We start from the raw sequence: 7,833 nt of genomic DNA, 5'->3' as shown, positions 1-7,833 counted from the left end.
AATCCACAGTCACAAGCAACCAAAGCTTGCATGTCTTGGAACTTTAGGAGGAAGCTGAAGAACCCCAAAACAACAACAACAACAAAAAGCGGTACAGATTGGAGTTTTTCAAGATGGATGTGAGAATTCAGGAGTTGTAAGTGGCTCAAGTGGCTTTTTAGTGAGTTAGTTCTGTCTGCTTGCAGTGGCCTTCAGTGTTTTGGCTGTAGCCTCTTTCGCCCATTGACGGACTGACTGAAAAGAGTTGAGTTGGGAGTTTTTCAAGGTGGACCTGCAGAAGCTCACTGACAGAAACCTCGGTTGTCCAGCGGCCTTGAGTTGTTTCCTTTTTTTTTTTTTTTTACCAAAATAATGGTTGGTGTCATGTTTTCGTTTCTATTCCTGTCGTTTTTTGGGTTTTTTTTGTTCTGTTCCATGTAAAGCTACGACCCATGTCTCACCGCTCTGCCATCTCCTTTGTCAGTGCGGCTTGTAGCGACTAGTATCAATTAAGCTACAAATTTCCATTTGATACAATCCCTCGTCGCTCGCTGCCAAGAGTCTTGCTCCACATGCTTCTCATCAGACGTGGACGAAGTGTCAGGATATCTTTGTCAAGGAGCCATGATCTGTTTGCATGGATCCGCGGAGGCGATTATGCAACCTCACCGTTATTTAAGTTGCCTCTGGGGAACGCTAACACTACTGTCAGGCTGACTGTATCGCTGCACTCAAGTCTGCGCTGCTCTTTTTTTATTCAGTGGGGGTAGGGGGTCTGAAGTTGTTTGTTTTTACTGAACCGTTACAATGGTGAAGTTGTGCACTGAATTCTTCAACAAGTTGAGTGAGAACAAGCTTTAAAAAAAAAATAATAATCTAATTTCTGCTGGAATCTCCATGCAGGACAATCCAGACAGCATTTTAAAATGTGATTTCTGGTGGAAAGAAATGCAGGGTCATGTCTCTGCAGGCTTGTACATTTACGCCCTCTTTTTTTCCTCTTTACTCACGAGCCAACGGGATGTGTGATTTTAAACACCTCTGTTGCAGCCCGTCAGGAGAAAACCCTGGTCTCTGTGCCAGTCATAGTGGAAGAGTTGTTTTTGCTAAATCTGGATCATAGAGATGTGTTTTGTTGAAAGAGAATAACATAACTTGATGAAGCTGCACTGTCATATTTGCTCTCTGGCGGCTCCAAGTGGCAGTGACAGAAATCCTTTCCCTCTCGACCGTCTCAGCATGTAGATTGTCATGAATTACTTGAGTACATGTGCTAAGTTCATTTTTTTTTGAGAGAGAATTATATGAAAAGATAATATTGCGTCAACTGTGAGATCAAATAGAGACACATGAGTGGCTAATATGATGTTTTGCAACCTCAGCTGAGGGCATTAAAGAAACAAAACAGAAATTTTACGTCCCTCAAAAGTGTCAAAACTAACTCTCGCACTTGTGTTTGATTGAGCACATTGTCAACAATATCCGAGTCTGTGTTGAACATGACAAAATAACAAACCCACACACGCACACCCGCACACACACACACACACACACACACACATACACCAGCCGTCTCTCCCTCCATCTGAATGGCTTTGACCTTTGCTCCGAGGAAACAAGGCTGTCTGCGCTTGATGTGACAGGTTGGCACATCACCTGGATGTGAGCGAATAAACACAGTATGAGGGAGGCGAAAAAATATATAAATATATACACACATAAATATATGTACATATGGAGCTTGGACAGAGCTTTTTCAAAAGGGAACAACGACTTCGCCCCCGGGGGGAGGAGAAGAAGAAGTGATCCTGCTGGTATGTTTATATTAGACGGAGAGGAAGCCGTCATTGTCATCGGGCGCTGATGCTGCTGACAGTCCTGCTGTATCTCCGTAAGAACACCCCTCCTCACACCTCAACCCCTCCCCCGCCCTCCGACCCCCACCCCCTCCCTGTGCGAGCCGGGTGTCACGGCTGATGCGCTTGTGTAAACATTTTTCTTCACGCGCCGCGGGGGGAGAACAGGGGACGCTCGCACGTCGTCAGGGTCCGTCCAACTCCTGCGCGCTTGCTAGTCGGAATGTCGAAGAACAGTTATATGGATGGATGGATGGATGGATGAATTGTAGTTTTATGTGTTTATCCCGCTTTAGGTACCGGGGTGCGGAGAAGGAGGGGGGTCAGGGGTCAGACGGAATTGTCGCTAGTTTACTTACGCGCTGAAAATGAAGGCTTTGGTGCCGAACGACGGACATGGCAGTGGCGAGCGAGCGGCGTTTCCCAGCGAGACGCGCCCCGGTCGGCGCAGCGGCGGAACGCGCTGGGTGTTGACGCGGCGGAGGGAGGCGCGCTCGCCTCGACAAGCGCTGACACGCGGCCTCATTACCTCCGCGGCTGCTATGGCAAAGATGTGAGCTGCATTCCTCTGCCCGCAAAACTCATGGCTGTTTTCTTTTTTCTTCTTCTTGTCCCCCCCACAATGCAAAAGGGGAGGCTCCCGAGTTGTCTGGAGGGGTGGAGGGCGAATTCTGAGGTCAGACTGCCGGGATTTGAAGGCATCAGGTGGAGATTAGATGGAGAGATACACTTTGCTAGAAAAAGGTTAAACCCACTTTTCACCTCCAGAGCTGCCTAAATTCTTTGCGACGTACCTTCACCAAGCTGATGGAACGATTCCTCAGAGATTTTGATCCATCTTGACACGATGGCGCTAATGCAGATGTGTCAGCTGCACAATTACTGTTGCCTTTTCTTGTTTTCTTTTTTCGTTGCAACTTCAGCAAGGTGTCTTCGCCACCTCTACATGCTGCCTCAATGCATTAAGCTGCTTGCCTGCGATTGGCTGATCAGCTATCTGTGCTGACAAGCGATGGAACAGGTGAACCTATTAAAGTGGCCGGTGAGTGTAAATGTGTAGAATAAACCAACTGATCAGGGTCACAGTGGAAACCTCGTGGACTTTCTTCTCTTCGAATCTTCTTTATGTCACCTTCATACCTGCAGCTTTGCGTGTTTCCAGCGTTTTAACTTGATATTAATGATTGTGATCAAACCAGCTCAGGTTGAGCAACATCATCTAAATGGGTGGCGACTGAACGGCCTCTGGGTCATCACAAGGATTCCAAATTCCAAATTCATTGTACTTTGCAAAGTATTTGCGACACTTTCGACCTGCTGCAAATGTTTCACCTTTTTGCTCGGCAAAACCCCCCCCCCAAAAAATCCATATTTTAAAAATGATTTTTGCAGCAATGTCCTTTGGTTCGACAGCAGCTTTGGCTTTGACGCTGTAATCCGGGCTTAGTTCACCGACGCAAACTTGAGCGTCCGAGTAAACGAGCTCGTCTCGGCTCCACTCGGCTCACCCCATGATTTTTTAATATCAGCCTGTTTAAGACGCACATAAAAAAAAAAAGACGCTGCCAGACAGAGGTGCTGATTACTGTTTTTACGACAGCGCTACACGCTCCAATTTCTCGGACGTATCATTGCTCATTGTCTCCAGGCTAATATCAGGGTGCCACCTAATCCGCTCGGCGCTAATGATACAGTCCCACCGGCTTTATCAAAGGTCGCCGTGTTGTGCTGCGCCCTCGGGACGGGGGCACCGCAGCAGCGTCTGCAGCCGGGACTGTCGGCGGAAAAGCCGCTCTCTTTGTGCCGCTTTCTGGGAAACGGTGGAAACACGTAGTCGCTGAACGCTAAACAATTGGACAAACACTGGGCGAGACTCGTCTCGCTGCGAGGGACTGAGTCAGGATGTCAAGTGAGGATGTTGGGAGGTCGCTAATCTGTCTTTCTCACACCCCCCCTCCCCCCCTTTCAGACCGCGATGAGTCCACGGCCTCCGGCGCTGCTTTTATCAGACGTTTGACAGACATGCCTCAGTCAAATCAGCGCGGTTCAACAAGGTAATTTGTCAGTCCCGCAGCACCGCAAAACGCTGATATCCCTAATGACTTTAGCCCCCCGAGCTCTATTACGGCCGTCTGGCATCTCGCCTCTTCGCTCACTTCCCGGCCTGGGCGGCGACATCGATCGTAGCTTTGGAAAGTTGAGTTGAGTTGCGTGCAGCAGAAAGGCACATCTCACTTTCAAACTATATTGTTGGCTATTTTTTCTCTCTACTTCACTCTCCAGCCAGTGTTTCTCTGGCCCACTAGATGGCGATCTGTGGTCCACTTGTGGGCCTTGAAATGCTGGATGACGTAGCAGCGTCAAGGCCACAGATTAATATCAAACTCTACAACTGAAGTTGTAGTTTTTTTTTCCCATTTTTTCTGTTTTACGTGCAAATTTTTCGTGATTTGCATGTAAATTTTGCTTCTCTTGACGTGCGTTGATGCACACCTTATTAAACGCCAGTTCAATGCGATTAAAACCAACTGATTTTCCTTTCATTTCCAAGGGTCGTAATGTACTGATTGCAGATTTGGGGTACCGCATCTTTATTTACTTGACACTATTTTTGCAGATTTTAAGGTAAAATTCAGTGAACTCTGCCTAAACGAGTAGAACAGTCTGGACTGGAGAAACTGGAAATCAGTTAAATCACATCTAGGTCAAGGACAGTATCACCATAGTGTGATGACATGGCTCTCAAATGCATAGATTATGGTGCTGCATCTTTCTTAAACTTTTAACTCGTACCCTGAAGCACAGGAGTGAATTTGGAAGTTATTTCGGAAAACTTTGGACCAAACGGGGAAATGACCGACTCTTACGTCTTATTATGATTAACAGTTTTATTTCTTCACACGGTCCCAGAGGTTTGCACAACATACGGCCGAGTAAGATCTCAACATGCACAGACAGTGAGACAAGCATGCATCATGCTTTATCTTTGACTGTCTAAATTTAGTTTTGAGGTGATGCAATGCATTGCAATTTTTTAGAAGGGAATGGCCCAGGCAGGAGCAAAAAAACAAAAAAACAGCAAAACCATTATCCATATCAAAGCAAGGTGGGTGTGGCAGGGTCCGGCCTTTTTCTCAGTGGGTGGACGTACCGGCCTGCCTTCCCCTTTTGTACATATTACATCTGGAATGGGACCCTTTTCTTGGTCCCCCCCCTCTTTCCCAAATAGCATTGGCAGCTTAAAAAAAAAAAAAAAGCAGACAGGTAGTTAGAGTTGATCGGTCATGGATGGATTTTCTCTCTCCCTTTCTCCCTCCTTTTCTATTTCACAAAGCCCAGGGGCTAGTATTTCACTGATTACAGAGTCCCTCCATTTGAATGGTCGTTTGTGTATTGTCAGAACAAAGGGGCGAGCGGCCTCTGAAGAGGTGCTAGACAGGGGGGAATGGATTGGGGCTCGGCGATTAGGATGAGTGGTGCTGCAGGTTCAGGCTAGCTTTCGCTCAAGGAGGGACTCCACTTCAGCTGCCGCCGGATCTTTGGTGACTGGGAAAAGTGGCCCCTGCGTTTAAAAAAAAAAAAATGTTGTTGTTGAGTTTAATCTGGAGGACAAAGTTTCGGCATAGCGTCGCGCAGATTTGCTGTCACAGTCTGTGAATTTGGCCGGGAAAGAAAAGGCAGGCTGGAATCGGGAGCGTTAATCTCATGTGAGTATGTTTCTAAAAAAGAAAAAAAGAAGGCAACATAAGTAAAACACTCTACAAACCTGCAAAAGTAAGAAGATGAGTGAAATGTTGTCCGAGGCGTTTTTGGTTTTTTTCCAAAGTTGATTTCAGCTTTTAAAAAGCCTGAGAAAGTCGGCATCTCCGCAGTGTCACTCAAAACCAGCACTGCTCTCAAACCGTTTTTGCGTGTTGAGGCTCTGGCGAGGAACGCAAAACTGTTCCTGCTTAGGAGCAGATTATGTTTTTTTTCCCCTTAAAACACCTGGGCTTCGTCTCTGCAAACACGGCCGAGAAACTTCGTCCAACATCTGGCTCAAAATATTTGGTTTAGTCGAGCCAAAACGCGGCTGGAAAAATCTGCATTTCGCATCATCGGCTGAGCGATGACCCAGTTTGACAGTCGGTGGTCTCCTCCAGGTATCACGCGATGCCGCGGGTGACGACCACCGCCCCTGGATCGGAACGCATCGTGCAACGGCAATGGGGAGGCAGGGCGAGGACGCAAATACTGCAAACACTTTAATCTTGTACCTTGGTTGCTCATGACACGAGTATTCCCAGAGCGGTCGTCCGCTGATTCCGACTGAAACATTCGCACGCGGACGGCGTTCCAACAATCTTCTCCAACCGGCTGTGACGCGATCCGTCTTTCGTTGGGGAACGTCGTCGAACCCGACACTGCGGGATGAGACTGACCTCGCAAAAGAGGTGGCGAGACCCCCGAAGAGGCTCCCCCACCCCACTCCACCCAACCCTACCGGACGGACGGCGCGCTAATCAGAGCAACGTTTCCAGCCTGGCAGCTGCTGCCTTTGAACACTCACTTAGTACTTCTCACCCCTCCCAGCTCCGCCACCTCCACCCCCGCAGCATTGACGGTAGCAAGTCATGCAATCAAAGTCCTCATCAAGTCATGTGGGTGAGTCCGGGTCACACTCTTGCTTGGTGGGCTCGGGGAGGGCGGGGGGGGCAGCCTTTTGATTCCGGAGCATCACCTCGGCAAAGCTGTTTCCAAGGCCCATTTTCAATTTACTTCAGAGTCATTGGCGGGCGGTCAGGCGGGGGGGGTGGCGGGGGTTCAATGCAAAACCCAACGGGGTGGCAAAGGTGTTTTTAAAGGTCCAGCGTGTAAAGCTTGGCCTGATTTATGATTTTTATATTGATAAAAGCTTAATATGCTGCCCATAAATGAATCAATAAAAGTGCATACTTGCAGTACACCGGCAAGCTCGGGAGAGGGAGGGTGAGCGAAAGAGCACTGCAATCTAAAACTTAACCACTTAATGTCTTTGTTTCCTCTCAAAATCTCCAAACATGACACACTTAACCGTTAAACATCTGTCAGACCATCGCACATCTTTGCGTGGACCGGTCTGGGGCCTCTCTCGCTCGGGCTCACGGAATCTTTGGCGCAATTTCGATTCGCACCGCAAACAAACCAGCTGCTTAATTCGCTAATGGCGGCGGTCCCGAGAGCAAAGGCTCAAAACGCTCGGCCGTTCGGATTCGTGGGAGGAGGGTGGAAATCAGAGAGCTGACAAAAGAACACTTACATCATTTTGCTTCCCAAATTTTTTTCGCCTGCGCCAGTCCGCCCAAAGCTCTGACAGCTTATTATGTCATGAATGCTCTCAAATTATCGGGGGGCTGAAAGCTCCGAGAGAAGGAACTTTTTTTTTGATTGCCTCCTGCTCGTCCGAAGGGATTTGACATTTATCTGTCTGGTGCCGGCCAAAAACAAAAAGAAAAAAAAAAAAAATTCTGAAAATGCGTACGGGGTCCCGTTGGCTGATTGTCGTCCGGCCGTAGCCCCCGTGACGCATCTTGGCCGCTTTGTCCGCGCTGAGCAAACGGCCAAAGAATCTGTCGGAGCTGCAGCGGCGGCGGCGGCTGTGTTTTTTTTTTCACTCTGCCTCCGAAAAAAAAAAAAAAAAAAAAAAACTGCATGCGGTCACATAAGTCATTCCACGTGTTAGCAACAAGAGGGGCCCCCGTAACTTTTGTTTATGTTTTCGGACAAGTCGGGACTCCAACCCCCCCCCACCCCTCCACCCCCCAGTTGGAAGCTAGATTGGAACCAATCGTCATTAACCAGGCGGCTGACTGAAGCCAGTGGTGCTCGGGGGATGATTTGTCGAAGAGCGACGCTTTAATTTTCACCCTTCACTCCCGTCACACCACCCACCCCCCCCCCTGAGGAAGAGCCCCTCCCCCACCCCCCACTCCGACGCCCCCCCCCCCCCCACACACACACACACACACATTCTCCGGCC

Source organism: Nelusetta ayraudi, unplaced genomic scaffold (assembly GCF_046127955.1).
Source record: "Nelusetta ayraudi isolate G7.1 ecotype Tasmania unplaced genomic scaffold, CSIRO-AGI_Nayr_v1 ptg000097l, whole genome shotgun sequence".
Taxonomy (NCBI): Eukaryota; Metazoa; Chordata; class Actinopteri; order Tetraodontiformes; family Monacanthidae; genus Nelusetta; species Nelusetta ayraudi.
The sequence above is the reverse complement of the archived record's forward strand: the minus strand, read 5'-3'. Positions refer to the sequence as shown.